The sequence below is a fragment of the Rattus rattus genome, chromosome 4 (assembly GCF_011064425.1).
Source record: "Rattus rattus isolate New Zealand chromosome 4, Rrattus_CSIRO_v1, whole genome shotgun sequence".
Lineage (NCBI taxonomy): Eukaryota > Metazoa > Chordata > Mammalia > Rodentia > Muridae > Rattus > Rattus rattus.
The window spans coordinates 161,105,459-161,129,153 of record NC_046157.1 but is presented as its reverse complement, the minus strand read 5'-3'; the positions used below and the strand labels follow the sequence as shown (position 1 = coordinate 161,129,153).

Genomic DNA, 23,695 nt, shown 5'->3' with positions numbered 1-23,695 from the left:
CTGGTGACAGGGCAGGATGACAGACAAGGGCGGACATGTGATTCTGCAAATCCTGAAGGGCGGCTTCACTTCTCAAGGTCTGGTTCCCAGGGCCTGCTGTGTTAAGTTTCTGGATCTTTCCAGTTGCCTAGTCCCTTCCTTCTCCATCAAGCCTGAGCACACATCCGATTCCCTTGTAGTCCTTGAGAATCTTCCGAGACTCTGGATTCCTGTTTACAGGCGGGGAAAGGAGTGTCCAAGGAAACCAGTCTATGCAAATGTAAACTAATCTATGTAAATCCACATTAATTTATGTAAATACTATTGTGGCTAGAACCAAAAAAAAAATTTGTCTGTACTTAGAGGACAATTGTTTTGTTTTCGACAGAGTCTTACTGCGTGTGCATGTAAGTACCCTACCTGGCCTGAACTTGCAGAGATCCTCCTGCCTCTGTCTACCAAGGGATGAGATTACAGGTATGGGCCATCACGCTATACATTCTTTGCATAGATAATTTTAATAATTCAAGAATGAAATACAGGGCTAAATATGTAGCTTAGGTGGTAGAGTATTTGCCCAGCGTGCAGTCTGTGTAACAGTCATGGTGTCCATGCCTATAAACCCAGAGGCATGAGAGTCAGGAGCCCAATGCCATCCCCTTGGTTACATGGTCAGTCAAAGCTAACCTGGGCTATGTGAGGCCCTAGCTAAACAAATAAATACAATCCAACCTCTTTACCAGAACTCCTTCATCCGGGAATCCAAACAACCACAGGTAAACAGATTCAAACAAACAAAAAAAAATAGTATATAGGTCAAAGGTTAATTCAGAGACTCATGATGGCCAACATGCTGAGAATAACTGATTGTGATAACTCACCCATGGATGGGGAATTTATGTCAGTCTTCCCCCAAGATCCGGGGATCATCAGGAAAGAGAGGGTTAGAAAGAATGTGAAGTAGGAGAGTGCAGAAGGATGCTGTGAAATGTTGTGTTAGCATGCCCACACACACACACACAAGCTGTTGTTACCCCTCGTGGTAAGAGGGACATGCCCCAGGGGCTGGTCTCACACTGGTGTGCATATAGACAGAACTAACGGGACTCTAGGTTACAAGAAAAGACGAGGCCATCAAGCCGGAAAGAGGATGTGGAAGTGGTGGTGGTCCAAGGGGAACAGGACGGAGTAGATAGAACCAAAACACACTACAGACACACATGGAGCTCTCAGAGAAGAAATAAAAACGTTCCACACATAAGTAAAAGTGAAGCAAATCTTTAAAACAAATCTTTAAGAAATTGTCTGTAAGAGACATGAATAGCTTTTCTTCATGGTTACTCCCTCAAGAATACAGTGTAAAGAGTAGATGGTGTTTGCCCAGTATCAGGTACTAAGAGTCACACAGGGCAGCAGTGGAGAACGTTGGAGGACTTAGATTATAGTCAGTGCCCGGGGTGATGTGTATCTGATAGACTCTCAATGCAGGTACACCTGCCTCCCCTCCCCCAACTCACAGTTCTGTGTGTGTGTGTGTGTGTGTGTGTGTGTGTGTGTGTGTGTGTGTGTGTTTCCAACCAGAAGATTATGTGCATGGTTTCCGTTCACCTTTCTTATTGGATCCTACAAAGTCTTCGAATTTACTGGAACACGGCAAACACGGGCTCTTCCCATGTTCTTTCACTGCGGGGGAGAGGGGCACCCCACCACGGAGGGCAGACCGTGCAGACTGACAGGTAGGGAAAGCGCGTGGACGGTGTGCACAGCTCACCTGGTAGCCACAGGGGTGAGTGATGAGACCCAGAACCCCTTCAGACTACCCCGTCCTGTACCTCCCTGCTTTCCCTACCTGTCAGTCTGCACGGTCTGCTTTAAGTAGGGAACTCAGGGCACAGGGCCTGGGAATCAGTGTCTCTGAATGGACTGGAAGGGTCTTCCGCGAGTCCAAGTATATTTCATCGAGACATTCTAAAGCCCTTAATATAAACAACACTGGAATTTCTCTTCCTCTACAACCCGCCTCAAGTATGATAAGAATGTCCTCCCTGTCCCCAGGGCACACCTGCTTGAAGGAGGTTGAAGAGGCTGTCAGTGGGCTCAGGCTCCATTCTCCATCCAGCCTCCCCACCCCACCCCACCCCCTGCTGCTGATCCTGCCCCCCTTCAGCTCAAGTCCTTTCCTGACTGGAGATGCAAAGGTATTTTGTTGCTATTTCAAGGTAGAGGTTTTGGAAGACACCAAGAACAACCTCCTGTAGCCGCTGCCAACCACCGGCCTCCTTCATCACCTGCCAGAAACTATGAGGTCACACCTGACCCCCCAGGGGGCCCACTCGGCACTTGAATGTCAGCTGCTTGGATGGTCTGAGGGTTCCGCGCAGGCCGGGCTGTGGCCATTAGTTATTAAGACTCCGTCTGAGAGACACTATCTCCTGCCCTGTGTCCTGATCCTAATTCACAGCTCAAAAGTGAGCCCATGACTTTGTCCCATAAAACTACACCTCCTAAGGGTCCTATCACCGGGCATCGTACCCCAGGCTGAGAGTCAAGCCTCCAACACATGGGCCTTCAAGGGACATTCAAGATATAAGGTCTAACACAGGGTCAGAAAGTTGGTTAGTGACTCTCCGCAATGTCCATGAGCTGTCCCCCTAAAGAAAACAGTCGACAAGGCCAGCCGCCATAGATTGATGGAACCCTCCTTTTAGACCATTTAATTTCTTAATGGTCTATTTGACTTTGAAAGACAGTTACCATTCCAACATTAACTTCACCTGCTAATTTCTATTTTGTGGCTCCTTTGTGTTCTCCATACAGTGTGAAGGGATCAGGGATATAGGACATGCCCAATGGCTCCTGTGGCCTCCCAGGTACAGGCTAAGAAGTGAGTCAAGGAAGCCTGGAGGGCACACAAACCTGGTGGAGTTCTAGGCCTGGGCACTGCTACTTCATACTAACCCTCTGGGCTAAGTCTGAATGAGGCCCTCTCAGACACCTATTTTCTCATCTGTAAAATGGGCAGGGCACACAGAGAGCTCAGGGCCTGAAACAATTCGAAAGGAGCGGGTGAGCATCAAAGCTGCAGGGGGCTGGAGCCACGCTCAGGTGTGGAACACAGTGGTGGCCTCAGAGTGGCAAGGCTGGGGTGGGGGACGATGGGACCCACAGGACAGAGAGCTCGGGTTCTCCAAGACCTCAGGCTCCCTGCTCGTTCTTACCTGCTGGGCTGAGCTCCTAACTGTCTTGGGTGAGAGACTAAGAATTAGACTCCCGGGTAGACAAGGAGGGGGTGGGGGAGTTTGCCATCGCTAGGTAATGAAGGTGTCTAATTTCCAAGATGAGCAGTCAAAAGCCCGGGTGGCCTATAACAAACGTCCGGTAAGCTTTTGTCTCCCACTAGCAGGCTCCCTGCTGATGGTCCAGCTTAGCAAGTTCAAAGCTAGATCAGGACAACAGTTGTGGACCCATCAACCTTCATACCTGTCTTCAAACTAACTAACCCTACATTAGGAGGGGGAAAACTTCAGAGACTTAAAACACAAACAGCCCTAAAGAGACCGATGTCCCTCTGTCCCTCTGCTTTGCAGTCAGAGGGCCTTTTTCTCTGTGTGCCTGCTGCATGCCTGTGTTTTTAACCCTCTAAAACGTTTCCTTCGGCCGCTGACTCTCTCTGCTCCTGTTTGCAGTGTTTCTACGATGTCTACAATGCTACCTGCGGTGCTTAAGACTTCTCCTGCCTTTACTTGGTAGAACCTATCAGGCAAGACACTCAGACTGTATCACTGGTACATGGGCTGATCACGCTGGTCTCGAAGTGACTTGACCGCTCTGCCCCTCACTTTGAGCAGCCACATGCATGGTCACAGGGCAAAATATTTCCAACTGGAGCAAAAGCAAAGGGGTCAGGAGCAGGCTAAGCTTTTGCACCTCTATAGCAGGGGCTCCAGGTAAACAACAGAAATGGCCACCAGTGCAGAACTCTGGGTATAGAATCCCTGGGCAGCTTTCTATCACGATGACCTCTAAATCAATCTGATTATGAAGGTAAAGACCGAGAACATAGTACATTTGTTTTCCTGGGACAAAAAAAAAAACAAAAAAAAAAAACCCACAGTAACTGCCCACAATGAATCACAGCCACCATGTCCTGGGCTTTCTGAGGGTTAAGATGACCGGCATATAGTCCCTGAACTGCACTCAAAGTCGTATCACCTCAGGGTGAGCACACAGGGCCTGCCTCACCTCACTGAGTTCCCAAGTAGGAGACACCAAGGCAAAAGTCACCCAGGGCACCTCCTATTTCCTCTCCCCTGACATCTAACTGGCCCTGTGCATCTGGCAGAGTGCCAGAAAAAGCAAACCACACAAATACCACCCAGGAAAGTGTTGGGGCCAAAGAGCAGTCGCCCTTTAGTCTCATCTAACACAGATCAGAAGGGGCCTGCTCAACCAGCCTCTACCCCATAGCCAAGACCAGTAAGACTGATGGGGGAGAGCAGAAGCAGCCCCCTGCCCCATTCCCTGCTGCACAACCCTCTAGAAACCCCTTTGTTCATCCAGAGAGAATCAAGCTACTGCAACTGATAGTAATTTCAGCGCCCTGGCCCCTCCTCTGGCCAATGCCAGGAGCAAAGAATGTGTGGAATGTGGATGGCTCTCAGCTTGCTTCCACAACCCAAACAGATCAGCATCTACAGGGCAAGGAACTGCACTTATAAGGAAAAGGCCTGCCACAGGCCACTTCCTGGGCATTAAGCCTCAGACCTCAGGGCCTGAACACTGACCCCGGGACTGGCAGCTCCTGCTGTGCTTTGTGGTATCCCAGGACACCCAGGCACTCTGCCTACCCTAGTGCACACATGGACACAGATGAGACAGAAAAGACGGGAGAGACATAGAGACAAGTATTAAGCAGCTTGCTTGGCTTCACAGAGGGCACCGTGGATCTAAAGAGAATGCCGGAACAACTCTCCGCTGTGGGCTTTATTTAAATGCATTCGCGGTACAGACCGGAAGATGACATGACCCGGCAGATGGTCCTCCAACTCCCTTGTCAGTCTCCAGAGCAAGAGCCTCGTGCTTAGCAGTAGCCACTGTTTCCCACTGGACAAGGAAAGACACAAAGTGCCACCCTATCATGTGGAAATTCCTCCCCCACTGACTCTACTGGGGACAGTGACAGTTGGTCCTACTGACAGCCGGATGGGAAAGGTCAGAAACGAACCAAAGAATACAACACTAAGTACCCACTAACCCTCTGGTCCAGCCCTTCTTCTTGATGCTCCTGCAGTGGGGCTTGGGGGTGCTCTATAACCTCAGGACCAACTGTGTATCCCTGGACTTGGGAAACTCCATGTTAGAATAACAGCTCCTTTGTGCAAAGGCAGGATAGGCCACTGGCCCTGCTCCATGCTGTCACCAGAGACAGCAAATTGCAGGGCTGGTTTGTCCATAGGACATGAATGGGAATTCTCAGAAAGTAAACAGGAACGTGGCCATCCCGGAAGCACACAGGTGCCAGCCTCAGGCAACTGACCTTTGCCAGCTGGGCACACTGTGAGCTGGAGGAGACGAAGAGAGAGAGGGTTATAAGGGAGATGCTGATGGCTGGGGCCTGTGAAAGGACACGGGTCACCAGAGACTTCTGAAAGGTATCTCCCCTTGCTTCAGCGAGTCTTTGTGTGGAGGGAAGCCATCCCTCCTCTCCAACCCTGACATGCATGCACTGGTCTGTGCATCTCAGGCACCAGATGCTGCCCTACTGGGTGCACATTAAAGGGAGCAGCCTGCTTACCTGCTGGGGGATGTTGGCCTCCTGATGTCAGAGGAAGAACTCCAAGACCTGACCTTCCGTCCAGGAGAAGAGGGATGCCCTAGGAGACAGAAAGGGCAGCGTGAGAAGATTCTGAGAGAGGGCTCTGTTGAAAGGAATCTTTGCGGAGGTGGGGGTAGGTACAGACAGTTAGGCCTTCACTGCAGGCCTCCCAGGGTTGCCCTGCTGAAAGGACACATCTCTGGACTTCTTCTGCTCCAGCCATTGGTTATTATCAGAGCAGCAGCCAAACCCAGGCAGATTCCAGCCCAATGGAGCAGTGTGGTCCCTTCCTGACATACCTGTGGTATCTTGGTGACACAGTGAGGCAGTCACAGACCACCAGCAAGGGCAGACTTGATCACTATGCACCATGTAAGATATGGTGGGGCTAAAGGCTTGAGTTTCTTATGCCATCTACCCCAGGTCAACGTTAGAGAACTAGGGTGGTTGTACTGCTGTGCACATTAATAGGAATACCGCCCTGGGCAGTGTAGGAGGAGAAGAGTCCATTCTAAACACTTTCCCACCTCAAATGCCACTCTACACACAACAGCTGTCATGCACACAGACCCATATCTGTGCCCCATACCGTCACTAACCAGCACCCGAGTCCCTGTCCCTGCATCTACAGATCATACACCCAATGGGCTTCACCTCTGGTTCAATGGAAATACAAATCCCAGATGTACCAAAAGGGGAAAAGTCGCCCCACTAAAGCGCCCAGGAAATGCCACCTGAGGAAACAGATGGGACTTGTAAACACAAAGGCAGTGTTTGACATCATGGGCACGAGAAAACATCACTCCGCTTGATGTATATCACTAGAAAGGCTAAGACAACGTAAGAAGAATTGTTCATAAACAAGAGAGACCTCAATCCTAAAGGAAACCAGTGGGAGGGAGCACTCAGGGCACCATGGTCTATCTAGCTGCTGGGCTTGCTGGAGAAGGGCCAGCTTCCTTAAGTGAAAAGAGTCCAAAGTTCCAGGTAATCCCTGTCACAGTACTTACAGGAAGCCCACAGTCAGGAAGCCCATGTCAAACGGGGACAGACCCTGAGCACAGCAAAACCAGGCTGTGGCTCACTAACCACCTGCTCTCCCAGAACTGGGGGATGGGAGGGAGAGTTAGCTGGAGGTTACTATGCCGGGATGCCCAGAGGACAGGAGCAGAGGTCACTTCATGTCTCTTCCTCCTGCTCTGACTCTCTGGAAACCCAAGGTCTCTGCACAAGGAAAGAAAGGGTTGTGCAAAGACTAGGGAGCCAGGGCCCATCAGTTGTCACAACATTGAAGATAACCAACCATATGAATGAATGTGGGCAGACCGAATCACCATAAAGCCCGGAAGGTGCCTACATCTTGATACTTGCTTCAAGAAGCATCAGTGCTATCACTGGAAGGAACCCGGGTAGCCTCCTTCAAGCCCCAACACCGAGAGGACAACACTGATGTGCTTTCAGGAGTCTCAAGTCTTCTCCCACTGCCCAACAAGAAGATGCTCATGTCACTCTGGTCATCCCTCATGGTCCGGGAAGACATGAAACTTCAGAGCTTGACCCTAGCCCAGTGCTAGAAGGTTGAGTGAAGGTTCGTGGCCACCATCCCACCAAATTCAAACAGTAAACTACAGAGAAACAGAACTGCCCACACCCTACTCCAGAATGGCTAGCAAGTCCCTCTGTTTCCACGTTCTTAGATGACCTCCCACACAGGCTGCAGTATCTCAGAATGTGACTCCATCTGGAGAGAGAATCTCTAAGGAAGCAAAATGAAATTAAGGCCCTAACGAAGTATGACAAGGTGGTTTGCTAAATGGAAAATGTGGAGAGGCCTTGCATTCATAGCAACAAATGGATGTGATGCTGGCAATGGCCAATGGCCTCCAGCTGCCATCGGCTGTCCAAGGCCCAGCCCCTGAGGGAGCCTACTCTGCCTCCACACACATGCTGAATTCTAGGAAAACTAATTTTTGCTGTCCATGCTACCCCGTGCCTTGTGGTTCCCCGTTAAAACTGTCAATCAAATAATCTACCACACCCAGTATTCTCATCTGCAAAACACAGAAGGTATCCGGGTCCTGCCACTCTGGATGCTGCTGACGGAGACAGGCCTGAGACAGCTAATGTTCTCACACCCATCCACTTGCTTTCACGAAGGGCCTTGCCTGGCTCTCTAATCCAGCCAAGCTCATGTTCTATATATAGTCTGTCTTAGCACCCCAAGATGGCGTTCCAATAGACATCTATGGATCCAAGTCTCCTGCCTGCATCTCCAATCCTCCCATGGGCAAGTGGTGAGGTTCTAGAACAAATAAATACACAAGACAGAAATACGTGAATCCTTACCCTATACCAGAGGCAAACTATGGCCTGTGGGCTGAACCCAACATGGTTATCTGCCCCTGTAAGGTCCAGAAAAAGCGGATGCTTACATATTTTTACACAGTTGGGAGATGGGGTGGAATGAATCAAAAGATATTTCATGAGGTAGGCATTCCATGACATTCACAGCGAAGTCTCCTTACACTGATGTCTCACTGGATAAACCAACATGTCAGCTACTGTCTTCTCTGAAGCTTCTGTGCTATAACCACGGGGGCAGCTTCAGAGCCCTTCTGGCCCACAAAGCTGAAAGACCTGTTTCCTGGCTTTCCAGAGATGTTTACAAGCCCCTGTTCCATGCCAGGCTACTTACGCAACAGGCACAGGGCCAGAAGGCTGCAGGCTCAAGCCAGAGGCAAGTGGGCCCCCACCCACAGGTGCGGGCTGGAGGCCAGGAGTGGTGCCAGGGGCAGCCAGCACACTGAGGGCACGGGAAGAGCAAAGACGAGGACGTGGCCACAGAGGAAAGCAAGAACCAACCCAACCCAACTTCAAAGTTAGTATCTTGAGTTGGTTCCAACCTGAGGAGAAAAAAAACACCCCCAAAGTCCTTCATAAAGGAGGGGTACAGCCTTGATCCCTTGGGTGACATGTTTGCCTCCCAAAGCCTCTAAGTACAGGTCAGCTCCACCAGCCCCTGTGACGTCCAGGAGTGCCCTGAAATTCCAGGGCCTGGCTGTGTATTTAACCCCCAGCACCACTCTTGGGGTGTGGACTACCAATACTTGGCTTTCGACATTTCTTGAAAAGCTGTTTGTCCAGGTTTTAACTGCCTCCTCCATCTCGCCAGCCCTCAGAACCCTCACAGTCTGACCCACCTCATACTCTGGCCTGTACTAGCAGAAGAGTTTTTATTTACCTCAGTTTCCTGAGAGAAGCCCTCATGTAGCCCACGTTGGTCTATATACTACACAGCCAAGGATACCTCTAGATCTTTCTGCCTTCCTCTGGGGCTGAAGACGTTCACCAGCTACGTCTGTGACCACTGTCTAAAAGCCACTGAAGAAGCAAGCCATCTCCCCAGGCTGAGTGCAGCCGGCGCTCTGGTTATGACCTGGCAACTTTCCTGGGGAACCAGTGGTGAAGGAGTACCCCTGGGGCCTGTGGGAATGAGCAGTCCGTTTGCAGGACTTGGTGTGCATGAGAACAAACAACCTGGGATGGGGGACTGGTGACCGTCAGCCACACGTGTGTGTATGCATTCAGAAGAGCCTGATGGGTCTGGTATCAGCACATTTTCTGGACCTCCATAGCCCTATCTGTTAAAACAAGGCTCTCTGTAGCAAGTGAAAAACTCCAACGTGAGTTTATCATTTTCGGTCTTTTTTTCCCAACAAGCCCATGGACCACTTGGGAGAGAGGAACGTGTCCTTCATTTCTTCAAAACAGAAGCTACCCAACACTCGGCACCAAGGACGCAGTAGAAGCGTCTCTGAATGCTCAGAACTCCATATCTTACGTCCGAGTAAAGCTGGGGTTCCCAGACACTGGCATATATCAGAGAACTGTTTGCCACAGACCACTCAACGGCCATCCTCACCCTGCCCAGGTTCCTGACGCTGAAGCCTGAGAACGTATACTACTTACAGAACCCCAGCCGACACTTTGAAAATCACTGGCATAGTGAACCTGAGATGTGTTTTTCCATCGGTCCTCTCCTCGGCAAGCCCGTGAGGCGGCTTGGCAGGTGCCCCCCTTCCCCGCCAAGCACACCGAGTAGGGAAGGTTTCAGAGGCTTGCGGAGGCTGCAGAGCTGGGGTTGTGAACTGATACAGTACGCCGCCAACATCTGCGACCTCTATAATTGGAGAATGAAGTACAAAGGGGAGAGTCCTTCACAAAGCAGGCTGCAGGGGCCGGATGTCTGCAGGCAGCGACATAATGCAGTCCTGTGTTGTATTTCCTTCCTTCTCCTTCCCTTACAGGTGACAAAACCTCCCAGTTCTAAAAGTTGGATAAAGTTAAATATCCTGCCTCAGGCAGATGAAGGCAGCTGTGGCCGGGCCTCTGCAGAACTGGAGTGGGGGATGCAGAGTACGGGCAAAGGTGAGTGTGTGAAACCTTGGGTTATCCAGGAGCAGGCACTCAAATCCCAGCTCCGCCCTGGAATACAGTGAAATCCTCCCTCCTGGATGCCAGGCCGGGCGATAAGATAACATGGCTTGACAGTTTTCACAGAGCACTGGCTCCAGCTTCCTCAAGTCCTCTCAGCCTTCCCTCCAGCAGCATAGAAGGGGTGGCCAGGAGAGGGGACCTGTCCCATGCTGACCAAGGACCACCAGGAGGGAGCTGTCAGCTGACCTCTTCAGAATTCCTTCTTACAGGTCAAATCTTCACCCTGGCAACCTCTCACCTTGACAACAGTGTCGGGGCAAAAGAGAAAGAAATGCAGCCACAGTTCCGAGCTTTTCAATGAGACCCGAATTCTTTCCATGCCTAACTCATTGTGGATCAAGAACCTTCCTTCCCTCTTTAGCTTCGCAATGGGGTGGGGGTGGGGGGAGGCAGGATGGAGTGACAGTCACAGTTGAGAAAGGCCACACCAGACGTCTGAGCAAAGTGGGAAGAGGGTGGGGATGCTTACTTTCCAAGGACTTGTGGTTAACTGATCTGATGGGTTATCTCAGGCTGTTCCTTTCAAATCCACCACGCCCCCCGGAGATGGAAACTGAGAAAGGAAAATCCCTCGGAGCCCCAAACCTGCGTGAAGTTGTAAGAAGTCTGTATTTTAAACTTCTCCCAAATGAAACTTCAGTGGAAATCCCTAGGAGCTGACCAGAGTGTTACCCAGAACACAAAGCAACGCCCACATCGCAAGGAATACCTTTCATTTATTTGTTACTTACGCATCCTGTGTATGTGCACATGCGTGTGGAGGCCAAGATCAACCTCAAGAGTTGTCCCCAGGAGGGGCCTTCTTTTTTAAGATAGGTTTCACACCAAGACCGGAGGCCACCAAACGAGGCCAGGCTGACTGGCAGAGCCCCTGCCACCTTTCCAGGACTGGGATACTCGTACCACACACCACGGTTCCCTTGTATATGTGCGTGCTGAGGACTGAACTCAGGTTCTCAGGCTTATCTTGTTACCATGTTACAGACTGAACTGGCTCTCCAGTCTGTAAGAACTCTCTTGTATTTAAAAAACAAAAAAACAAAACTCAAATCTGAAGTCTTCCTGTCTCAACTTCCTGAGTGTTGGGGTTAAGTGTGTACCACCGTCCCAGACAATGTCTTAGTTTTAAGCACACATTTTTTTTTTAATTGAAAGTGATGCAAACTTGAAAACCAGCAACTTGGCTATCTCTCTGTTGGACTGTGGAGTATTTCGGGAGGCCTTTGGATCTGTGGTACAGGGCTGAGTGACCCACCCAACCTGTCAGCTAGCTCCGTTTATTGGCCTTGATTCCACAGCCGCCCGGCTTCGGTAAAGGAGAAGCAAACAGAAGCCGTGTTTCCAGTGAAGCCGTGTGGCCATGAGAGTGGGCCCTGCCTCAGTGTCTGTCTGTCTGTCTGTATGTCTCTCTCTCTCTCTCCCTCTCCCGTGACTATTCTACATACCTATTTATTCCGACTTTTCTTCTTCACGAGCCCCATTAATCAGTCACGAAAGGTCAGCCCGCTAGAACTCAGTTCCTGCCACACACAGCCAGGGTTCATATGGCTCTAAGGGATGTGAAGCTACGGCGGCCATCGCTCTGCCACCTCACCCTCCTCATCAGCTCCCTTTCCCCCTTGCCTCTCTCTGTGAAACAGCAATTTGGCAAGGTTAGCAAGTGTGCTGGAAATCAGAGATAGAGGGGGGTGAGGCTGAACGTGAGAGGTGAAAGTTGCCTGCACGATTTACCACGAGACAAAAAAACAAAAGGCAACCCCATCCCGGAATGACGAGGACGGTGAGCCACCAGGGAGGACAGGCTCCTCCGAGCTGCTCAAACTTCACCTCTCCCATGTTCTTCCCAGCGCTATCACAGCGATGGCTTGGAGTCACCTTCCCCACGCCCATTGGATGGAGGAGAAATACTCCCTTCCAGGGCTGTTCTTGGTTGTCAGCCTGACTCCATCTGGAATTAACTACAATCCAAGCAGCTGGGCGAGCCTGTGAGGGAGTTTCCTGGATTGAATTACCGGAAGTGGGAGGATGCACCTTAAATCTGGGGCACACCTTCTAGTGGAAGCCTATATAGGTGACGGGGAAAAGGGAAGCTCTCCCTTTGCTTGCCCTCGCTCTTGACCGCAATTTCATTCCTTCACTGGTATTTGAGCCTTCTTGTGCTGAGACAGCCAGCCGCATGCAATTAAAGGAAAAAAAAATTACTGGCTTCTTGGACTTTTCCAGTGGGAAACAGGCATCGCTGGACTATACTGTGGGACTATAACCTGTAAGCCACGCTAATAAATCCCATATATACTCGTTCTGTCCGTTCCGTTTCCCTAGAGAACCCTGACCAATACATTTCCCTTTCTTACAACCCTCGGGGGTCACGAAGACAGCCTAATAGAAGTCCATACTGCAAGAGGCAGCAAACCATAATGGGTATCACACCACAGCACACACAGATCCCTTTCAGGGGGCAACCAGGGTAAGTGCAGATGCTGGGTGCTCCCTGTGGAGGGTGCTCCCTTGTAGCAGCACACCAGGCCTCAGTACATACCTCAAAGAAATCCTAGGATCCATGCTCCCTGCCCCCAGGAACAGTTCCAAGGCACGGTCTCATAGCTCCTCAAGAAGGTCCCAGCCCAGTGCAGCCTCCATGTCCACAAGGCCATTCCTTCAAGAGTTCACCCCTTGCTGTTTTTCTCTCTCACTTTATCCTCCCAGGGCTCAAAATCCTGCTCCTGTGAGTAGTTGTCATCTAAATAATACTGGGTTCTGCCTTTGGGGAGGGGGTTGGGGGGGGTCACAGTCTGGAACAGATGGGAAATGTACAGCTGGCTCTAGGTCACTGGGTTGGCTTTTTGCCAGGACACAAACACAAGGCTGATCGACAAAAAAAAAAAAAAAAAAAAAAAAAAAAAAAAAAAAAAAGAAAAAGAAAAAAAAAGAAAAGAAAAAAAAAAAAAAAAAATGGCTGGTTCTGGTCAACGTTGGATTGTCGGTACCAAAAAAAAAATAAAAAAAGAAAAGAAAATCCAACTTAGAAAGTCATGCAAATATTTTGTTCCATTAACATGATGCATTGACACCCCTGCTAGATCAGAGGGGAAAGAAAAAGGGGCACCTGCACTCCAGTAGGTGGCTTTTTCATCAATAATACAGAAAATCACCATGGATCACTCCCAGGCTAAGGATCACCAGAGCTCATGGATTGGGGCTGTCAGCTAGGTCTGGGTACTGATGCAGGTGCCATGGTCCTAGGCCAATCAGCAGGGAAGCGAACCCCGGAAGGAAGGAAGGCTCTGTGTAGTGGTCACGTCTTTGTCCCCAGATCCCTGCCTCCATACCCAAAGCTCGCTCGTTTCATCTGCGTCTGTCTGTCATCAGCTCCCGGGGTCGCACCTCTCTCTTCCACCTCTTACGGAGACATGTGTGTCTGCATGTAGGACAGAAGTAGGAGCCACGCATGGTATGGCTGGGGCATGGTTTGAATGCTGAAACCTTAAGTCTCCCAGACTGGAGATGCTAAGATGAATTCATTAAGAGGTGGGGCCTCGCAGAAGGCAATCGGGTGGTAGTGTCACCCCTAAAAACGAACACAAGCCTTGCCCTGTCCTAGACTGTCTAGTTTTCTGTCTCTCCTGGTGATCTCACCACCCAAGTTCCTACAGCAGTGCTATGCCCCAAACTGAGCTGGCGGGAGACTCTTGAATCTCCTCTTTATCAATTCTCTAAAACACCAAGAAATCCTCACAGCCCCAGGCTCCTCTGATCTGCAAAGACCCCTTTGCTCTAACAAGTAACAATCACAAAGACCAGGGTCCCGGTATCTTTCGGGACACACATTCCATTAAACACTGCATACTCTGCTGCCCAGCCCTCTCTCCCTTCACTTGCCTCTCCTTCACCTCCCCTCGTCCCTGAGACAAGACCTTTGTCCCCATCTCTTGTGCACGGTGAAGCCCCGGGATGCTAGGCATTATTGTAGAGATGATCGCTGGCTGTTCACAGTGCTCATACATGGACCCAGACCGAGGCTCTCATACCCTAGGTGTGGACAGGTTGTGAACCTAGAGGACTCTGTCTGATGAGTGTGTTGGGAATGACCCTCCCACCACCAGAGTAGGCAGAAAGCGGAGGTCCGCAGGCAAACTTACAAGAGTCATTTAAAAAGAGAGGCAGGCATTTCGGAAGAAGAGGCTGTGCTCTCTTCCCCTTCCAGCTGCCTTCTAGAAATAAATCGAGTAAAATTAATTTTTTTTTCTTGCGAACTATCAAAAGGAGTTGTTTGACAGCATTTTTCCATTCCAGGATCATTCCGCAAGGACTCAAAGCCGGGTGACGCCCACAACAAAGGTCGCCATGGAAACCGCTCACCTCCCTCCTGAAAAATCATGACTTCACCTCTGTTCCTCCCAAACCCAGTCCAGATTGTTACCGAAGAACCTTTGTGCAAACAAACACCAGCGACTGCCTGAATGGCAGGAAATGTGGCGGCCTTTTTTCTAATTTTAACTTGCTTCAGGAATGCGTGTGTGTTTGGAACGCTCAGCCAGGGGGCCCACATTCCTTTGCAGCCACCTCCAGGGAGCCCAGAGAGAAAGCAGCTCTCAGGCAGGCCCTCTCGGAGGATGTCTCTGGGACAGAGCTGAATCCAGGGCCCGACCACCCAGGTCTCGGCTGGGAAAAGCTGGAAAACAATCCTGCCTAGCGTCCCTTGGGACAGGAGGATTCCAATGAGTCTCCTTCGGTCTTAAAGCCCTCCATGGTGGGGTACCCCCTCTCCCCCGCAGTGAAAGAACATGGGAAGAACAGTTTGCCATGTTCTAGTAAATTCGAAGACTTTGTAGGATTCAATAAGAAAGGTGAACTGAAACCATGCACATAATCTTCTGGTTGGAAACACACACACGCACGCGCGCGCACACACACACACACACACACACACACACACACACACAGAACCGTGAGTTGGGGGGGGGGAGGCAGGTGTACCTGCATTGAGAGTCTATCAGATACACATCACCCCGGGCAGCTCCGATAGCACAAGGTGGTCAGTGTGGAGCTTGATTCGGAGGAACAGCTCAAGGGTGGAGGTGTGCAGGGGATCCAATTTCCTCTGGCAGTTTGCACGCTGGGGCAGACAGGGAGGACAAAGCCCTTCCCCTTCGGAAGAAGCAGGGACAAGTCCATAGACAAGGCATGCTACAGAAATCCCCACAGTGAAAATGGGGGAAATTCAGTTACGCACCGCACAGGTAAATCCAAGGACAGCCTGGCGGGTCAAAAGGAACCCAGCATTGCATGGCAAATGACCCCAGACAACAGAGGTTGAACATTTCTCCATTGCAGTGGTTTGGGAATCAGGGTTGGTTTAGCTGAGTGAAGACACCTTCTTCTTCCAGGTGGGTGGGTGGGGGTCCTCAGCCTCTCAAGCAAGGCTAAGGTCTCATCAAGACCCTGCCGGGAGGAATCAACCTGATCACCTGGTTGGAGTGAACAGTGGTTTGTGGCTTCTTTGCTGTGCTGGTGTGAGACGACTCACGGGGAGTTTGTGAACAAAGCCAACGGGTTATTAAGCAAGCTCCCTCACCTAACGGCAGAACAGACATTGACCTTTTCCTGTGTTTCGTTTTGATTTGAGACAGAGAATCCTGTAACCCAGGCTGTGTAGCTTAGGATGGCCTTGAACATCTGCCTCTCCTGCTTTTACCTGGGGTGCTGGGAGCACAGGTGTGAGCCACTAAGCTCTGCCAAACGGTGCTGGAGATGGAGCCCAGGACCTTGTCCATGCTAGGCAAGCTCTATTACCATTCTGGTGAATTAATTTGACTGGAGGCAGCCAGAGACAGGAGAGAACACCAGACCAAACTCTGTGTTGTACAAATGCAATCAAGCAGACGGTCATCACACAGTCAGGACAGGAATAGCTCGCCGCACTTACTTAGGATCCACCAGACAAAAGAACTGACTGGCCCAGATCAATGGGTCAGCCTTTAAGAGCACTTGCTACTGTTTCAGAGGACCGGGGTTCGATTCCCAGCTCCCAACCATCTATAATTCTCACCACAGGGAGTCTGATGCCCTCTTTTGGTCTCCATGGACATCAGGGACACACACGGTACACATGCGTGCAGGCAAAAATAATGCTCGTAGGCATGAAGAAAAAGATTGAAATCTTTTAGAAAAATAAATAAAACATCTGAAACGGGGGTAGGGAAGACAGGCTGAAGTCCGTCTGTCCTAGCAGTGGCTGTGTAAGTCTGGACAAGAGCTCTCTGTTGTGACTCTTCAACGGCCACACTGACGTTCTGCATTCTGTCTACAGCTACCCAAAGCATAGGGAACCCCTGGCCTGGTCCCTTGCACGGCAGGGGCAACAGATACTAAGCACAACGAGAGCCTCAGAAAACTCAGTTTGTTCCTCCTGGGCATCCCTGATTCCTGTTCATCTTGCTCAGAAAGAGAACCAGGCCAGCTCTAGCCCATACCCTGCCCGGAAATCCTCTTTGCCCTTCTTGCCAAACCTCAACAGAGGCCTCAGATTCTTCTCTGAGGCGCGGCTGCTCCTCCCAGGTGGGGTTAGTGTACTCAACGATCGCCCCACCTGGATTAACCACCGTGCCATAGCTATAAAGACTCGGCTTCTTTCATTGGGTCAGAGCTCCCAGGACCCTGAAGCATCCTCCTGTTGGGGTGTCCGTACCTCTCTGGCAACTGAAAACACCAGTTGACTGTCAGAAGCTGGGAGTCACACAAAGCTGCATTCTGTGTGTAAACAGTGTCCAATCAAACACTCCCAAAACAGGCGTGAGGAGAGACGCCAGTCTGCAAGGAGGAAGGAGGCCAGGAGGGTTCCCCTGGGAGTGCCGCATGAACCGGCAGCCTTGGGCCTCTGTGCAGTGAAAGGACCGAGGGTCTGGTGAGGGGCCCAGCATTTGTGTCTGCCCCTCACACCTCAGCACCATCGGACACTAGCCGAGTCAGGGAACAGATGAACGTGGTCCTTGTGGTCCTTCTCCACCAAGGAGGGCATCGTTGAATTAGATGGGGTTAGTCGGCATACTGAGTGAGCCCAGATCTTGGGAGTTAGGCATTTGTGTGCGCGCTGAAGAAGGGTGTGTGTAAACAGAAATCAGAGGAGGAACTGCTGCTCACTACAGGTCTGTGACCATGGTGCACGGCAGCCCAGGGAGTGAAACTCCTTCAAGTCTCCACCACAACACTCAGGCCTTTGCTTTAAATAAAAAAAGAAAAAGCGCTCCATAAACCTTCAGGCTCTTCCTGGAGGGCATACCAGGTAAGTGAGGCAGATGTGGGGGGGAGGGGTCTGTGTCTAACATCAGACCTCAAATGTACACTTCAGTAAGCTCAGAGAGTCGTGCATGAGGAAGAAAACGTGATGTTGGGGCTCTGGAGGAAGCCTGCAGGGGTGGGGATGGGGGTGGGGTGAAGGTGAAGTTAGGGTGCAGCCAGGACAGAGTGGTCCCAGGAGAACGGTGCCTGGGGAAAAGGTGGGCCAGGGCTTGGCAAGTCTGGCTGTCTGTGGGTTACACTGCCTCTGAGGACCACAAGCACGGAACAGCAGTCAGCTCCCCTTGGTGTGGCTCTCATCTAGACAGGCCAGCACCCAGTGTATACCAAGAAAGTCACAGGAAGGCCTCGGGGTGTCTACCCCCAACCATAACATCTCAGAGGCCCAAGGCAGGTGGCCTCTGATATCCAGCCAAGACATCTTCATGAATGTGGAAGCTATAGGTTGTCGGCCACCTGTCCCCCCGAGATGCTTCAGGTGTGGAGGTCGGAACAGACCATAGACTCTCCAGGACCGGAACCTAGTGCCACCCCTCCCACAAGCCACAGGCCTGCTCACCCTCAGTTCTTCAGCGATCTCACCTCAGAAGGTTACTGTGGATAGGAACACCTGAGAGGTACCCAGAACTCTGCACAGTAGGTGCTAGCAGCTGTCCCCGATCCCGGACCTGCTGGGCTACACACTGCGTTCTTAACATCACTAGGTTGTTTCTGGACAGGCAAGCAAGATCTGAGAAGTCATGGGCTGGAGGATTTCAGCATGTGTGAGCTGGGCCCTGGAAGGAAGCCCTCTCCTAAAATTAGAAACTTAAGTTCACTCTCCCCCCCGACACACACACACGCACGCACGCACGCACGCACGCACGCACGCACGCACACACACGCACACCACGCACGCGAGTGCGCACGAGAGAAGGGGGGAAGGGAGACAGACACAGACAGACAGACTTGAGCACATGCAAATGCTTACTCCCAAGACCTGGGCTCACTTGTACACTGACTAACCCCATCTAATTCAACAGGTGCTTGATGTGACTCAGTCTCCGGGCAAAGTTTAGCCAGTCGACTTTGCAGGAGAGCTAATCCCATCCCGCTTTCCATCCTCCCTCCCCTAAGTCACTGGCAGGATTAGCGTGGTGGACCTTGACAGGTTCCCAATACACCTGCCAGCTCACTCCAAGGCCCGGTGCCCTGAGCTCTGAATTTCAGAGCAGTTTATTAATGGCCCATTGTCTTGAGCACCCTTCTCCCTCCCTCAGGTTCGCTCTGCAAAGAAATAATCCCTGCATTGCTTAGAAGCTCAACCACGGCTAGCGGGGACATTTAGCTCACCTCTAAATGTCCAGGTCAGGACTGAACAAAGAGGCTGCTGATAGCAAGAGGACGGGGCCCAGCTGGCTGAGCTTCGCTTTGCAGAGAAGGGAGATGCTGGACCTCCCCACTTACTGCCTCCCTCTGGTCCTTTCATCTGCTCCAGGGTCCCATTCGGGGCATCACCCATCATCTTGCCGTCTGGACTGTGTGATTTCCCCATATATTTCTGCTAGGTGATCTTGACAATTCTGAGGACCAGTCAGGTGCTTTAAAAGCTGCTTTGCAGCTGGGAGTTGTCTTGTGTTTTTCTCACTAGCTCTATGCGGTTATGTGTCATTGGCGGGATGACCACACAGGGGGACTCCACTGTCATCACAGCAGACTGTCAGGGTTTAGCACTGCTAGGTGGACTGTGGACACTTGGCCAGCGTCTTTTAAACCCCTCCCCCAGGCCCCTGTCCCCTCCCTGGCTCCTATCCCCTTCCGCTCAAAGATGCTTCTGGGCCACTGCCAGCAAGAGAGGCAAAGACCCAGCTCCCACGTGGATTACACAACAGGAAGCACAAATCCAGGGGATGGAAGCCCTGGCTTAACTGCAGGCAGTCATGTGTGAGACCCCGAGTTCCCTCACACCTGCCCTGACATCTGGATGCACTTGAAGTCGCTACTCGGTATTGAAAGAGTGGTCTGTGAACTCACTGAAGCCTCGGTGGGAGTGGCAGGGAAAAAATGTCTGCAGGTGACATCTGTGCTTATCACAGGACAACGAAAAGGGGGTCTGAATCCCACCTGCCTTCCCCAGAATCTTTCCGCCACCTAGTCAAGTAGGTAATACTGGATAATACTAGATTTAATATAATAATAGTAATAGTGTAGTAGTAATAATAATAATAGGTAGTAACAGATAATCCATGCATTTCTTAGAAGCTCCATCATAGCGAAGTTGAAGCGGCAGGAACTTGAAGCAGCAAGTCCCACCACATCTACAATTAAGAGCAGAAAGGAATAAAAACATGCGTGTTTAGTACTCACCTAGCCTTCTCTACTCTTTTACAGTCCAGGGCTCAAACTGGTCTGGTCTTCCCACATCAATTATATCAATTAAGGCAATCGAGACGTCACCCACAGACATGCCCACAAGCTAACCAGATCCGGAGAAGCCTCTCTCCCAGACCCATCAAGACTTTATTCTCTGGTGATTCTAGTTAGTGTACCATTGATTGACAAAACCAGTCATTACCTGATCTGTACTCAGCCTGAAGCAGTCGTTCCTACTGACAGATTTGCTCACCTGACAGCGGTGCTTTAAGTCTGCAGGTATCCTTTGCAGGTGTAAACTGGGACGCTAACCACTAGAAGGCACAGCCAACCACTGACTGCATCAGGCCCTGGACTCTGCTTTAGGCCCCATGGCTGTGAGAACAAGGCTCGGGGTTCAGAGACCAGCTTCTCTGGGGTCAGACTGTGTTGAAGATGACAGGAAGGTGAGGAGGGAGAACAGATACACGCTCATACACAGGAGTTGGGAGGATTCGGGTAGCAGGATCTCCAGATCTTGTGGTTCCAGGACTATCTACCTGTGCCCGGTTGCTGACTCTTGAAGCTTGGGCAAACTGCTTAGTGTCTTGGGTTACTGATGCCTTGCTGGTCAGACTCTAGAATTAGTCCCCGGGCAGCCAGTAAAAGCCTGGTGGCGATACCATCCAAGTGTGGGAAGGAAAGGACACCACACTCAGGTGCAACCAGGGTTCTGGGCTCATGTCCCACTGCTGTGAACTTCAGTTGGGGATGAAAGGCCCTGGCCTTGCAGAAGGACGACATCAGGAGAGAGGCAGAGCCCTGAGACCTGCAAGCTGCCTGGCAGCTGCCACTGAGGCTCTAAAGAAAGGGCACCAATTCCATTTGTGGTAACGATCCAACCCACAGTAACACCTGTCATCCAAAGAGCTCTTGTGTGCACACACTCACCCTCAGAAATACTCTACTCCCTCGCACGACTGACTCCCAAGGTCCACTGCTCACCCCCTTCCCTTGCCAGTTCCTGAACCCCTGAAAAAGGCGGCTGTTTGTACGACTGGGCACAGCTGGTTCTGAGGGGCAGGACCGTGGCTCGTGCTAGGCACACTCCACACTGCTTCTAATCGGGGTGTTTTCTTGTGAGCCCCATTACAAATCGTCATCCCCATTACAAATTGGCCTATGTCATGAACAGACAGGGCCCGTGGTAGTGAAACTCAACCTCAGGGTGAGATGTGGGCCAGCTCAAGTTCCTCCCTTTCCCTAGTACTAGCCAGTGAACAGTCTGAGGAGGGACAGGCCCCATGTTCTTGTCATGTTCTGAAACTTGCCACTAGCCTGTGCTCTGAGCGACACCATAAAATACAGCAAGAAATAGAACCCCACACCCCACAATCACCAAATCATAACATCCCTGTGGGGTGCACCATCTCTAAGACAGAAGCTAAAGATCCCCCACAGTTCCCTGTGCTTCCACAAGGGTCCCACACAAACAGGGACGGGACCTTGAATATTCTTCATCCTATAGCTGTGTCCCCAGGCTGCTGAGAAGCTGCTGAAATCTGAAGCCCCAGTTGATCTGGGAAAGCACTCAGGGATGCAGTCCCTGTCGGCAACGTGGTCCTCAGACCCCAGGCTGAGAAAGAAGGACTGGGCAACCACAAGGCTTGATGAGCCTGGCTGTCCAATCAAGGGCAGGGGGCATCCATCTTCCCCAGAAATGCGGCGGTGGCTTAGGTCATGATTCTGCCTCTGTGAAAGCAGCTAGGCAGAGTGAAGCAGGACAGCTCTGTGGCTAATCCAGTCTTGAAGAGGAAGGGTGGGTTGAAACAGTTACTACCCAGAATGTACAGAGCAGGCAACCTCATGACCTAAGTCAATGAAAAGTCTTGGAGATAGAAGCCCAGAAAGTGATTTCTAACCCCTAGAACAGTTGCACAACTGGATGACCTGCCGGTGACCTTGGTGTCCACTAGTGGATGTTATCCTTGTGCCCTGGCCAGTAACAATGGTAGGCTGCAAAACTGACAACAAGGACTCCACTTTGAAAATAATGTCTGTGTGAATTTTCTCATGGCAATAGCGATACGTTTTTAATTTCTTCTCTGACTTTCTAAATCGTCTATAGTGAGTTTAGATCACTCAGACAAACTGGGCATTTCCACTGTGCTCATCACTGACAGCCTTATGCTCCCCGATCTCAGGTCTGTCTCAACAAAGAACGAAGTCTTAATTTGCAAGGGTTTCAAGTGGCTCCAGGCAGCAATGGTGGGGAAGCTCATTCCCTCCCACCTTCCATGAAAGGTTGTGTAAATACAGAGGCTGCAGGGAAGGCAGGCTAAAGGCAGGATGCTGGAAAGCCAGCTGAAGACTCTGTATGCTATCCCGGGCTCACTCTGTGACACAGCAAGGCCCTTGGTCACCTACAGGCCAGGAGGAGGCACCATCAGATCCATAGTCTGGTTCTTGGAAGAGAGCCAAGACTTCAATGGTGTGTCATGAGTGAAGGGTATTGAGTGCGTCTCCTGGGTGAATCCAGGAAGCAAACGTAGAAAACTGGAGGTAGGGCTCAAAGACATGCAACTCACTCACTGGCCACACTGTGACTCACAAAAGGTTGTAGCAGGACTTCAAGGTCCCAGGATACCCATGAGCATTCATGTTAACACGTGATCTCCAAGCTTCCGTGAAGACAGAGTTGTACGCTGAGGTAGAAAGACCTGTTATACTCCAAAGTCACTCACAGATCAAGACTAAGCACACAGAAGGAAAACCCATATAAAATACTGCACACACTAATAAACTAGATATCAGAAACAAGAAAATGCCTTACAGCACTAGCAGACACAGCATTCCCTACCCTGGAAAGAGGAGAAGGAGTCTGGGTGTAACCCCGGGTTGCAGTAAGCATCACGGCCCATCCTGGTTAGTTTTTATTGTCAATCAGACACAATCTAGGATCACCTGGGAAGGCAGAACTGCAATTAATAGCCCAGATCAGATCGGCTTATAACTTTGTCTGGGAGAGATTCTTTATAATTGATGTGGGAGGGTTCAGCCCACTGTGGGTATCACAATCCCTATGAAAAGGAGGTCTGGGCTATATAAGACAACTAGGTCTACCTTTCGAAAGACCAGAGGGAGGAAGCTATTACCAAGGTGTGAACCAACCACAGCAACCCTTCTGTCCATACCGGGGCTGCCTGATAAAGACACTCATCATACAGCAAACAGGAAGCACAACACCAGTGATCAATGCCAAGTTCTCCATCACAGAGAAAACACAACCGCTTTGCAAGTGCCCAAGAATAACCAAAAACACTGCCAACCCCAAATACCCACTCCAAGCAGAGTTCAAAAAATATTCAGAACATTCCATCAGCCATCACTACCGTGTCAGAAAAAGGAAGGTCATTCTAGAACATTCTGTCAGACATCATTACTATCCCTCGGTTAATCTGAGAACGGAGTCTCTGGTACACCACAGTCCAAACAGCCCCCACACTTCACTCCTTCCACCAAGGACTCGTGAGAAGGACCGGGTGTCCGAAGTCACCTCCAGGGAAGGGGTGGGTTTCTGTATAAGTGGCAGGAGGTACTCTGGTCCACCGAGTGGTGAGCTTCTTACTGGTGGGTGATCAGAATATGGAGATGTGTGACACACACCACTGAGGTCAAAGATGCCTCTCCAACACCTACCAGGCAGGGCCAGGAGCAGATCTCCTCAACCAGGCAGCAGGCTCTGAGGGAGCCAAGGAGGGCATGAGGAGAAGCAGC

General features: G+C 50.8%; 1 protein-coding gene across 1 annotated transcript in view; it reads right to left on the bottom strand.

Moving 5' to 3' along the window:
• Positions 1–23,695, bottom strand: part of Sh3bp4 (SH3 domain binding protein 4) — a 79,603-nt gene that overhangs the window by 42,328 nt on the left and 13,580 nt on the right. Inside the window, exon 2 of the mRNA XM_032901590.1 lies at positions 5,774–5,852. The gene's annotated coding sequence lies outside the window, so the exon portion shown is untranslated. The remainder of the gene's footprint in view (positions 1–5,773; positions 5,853–23,695) is intronic.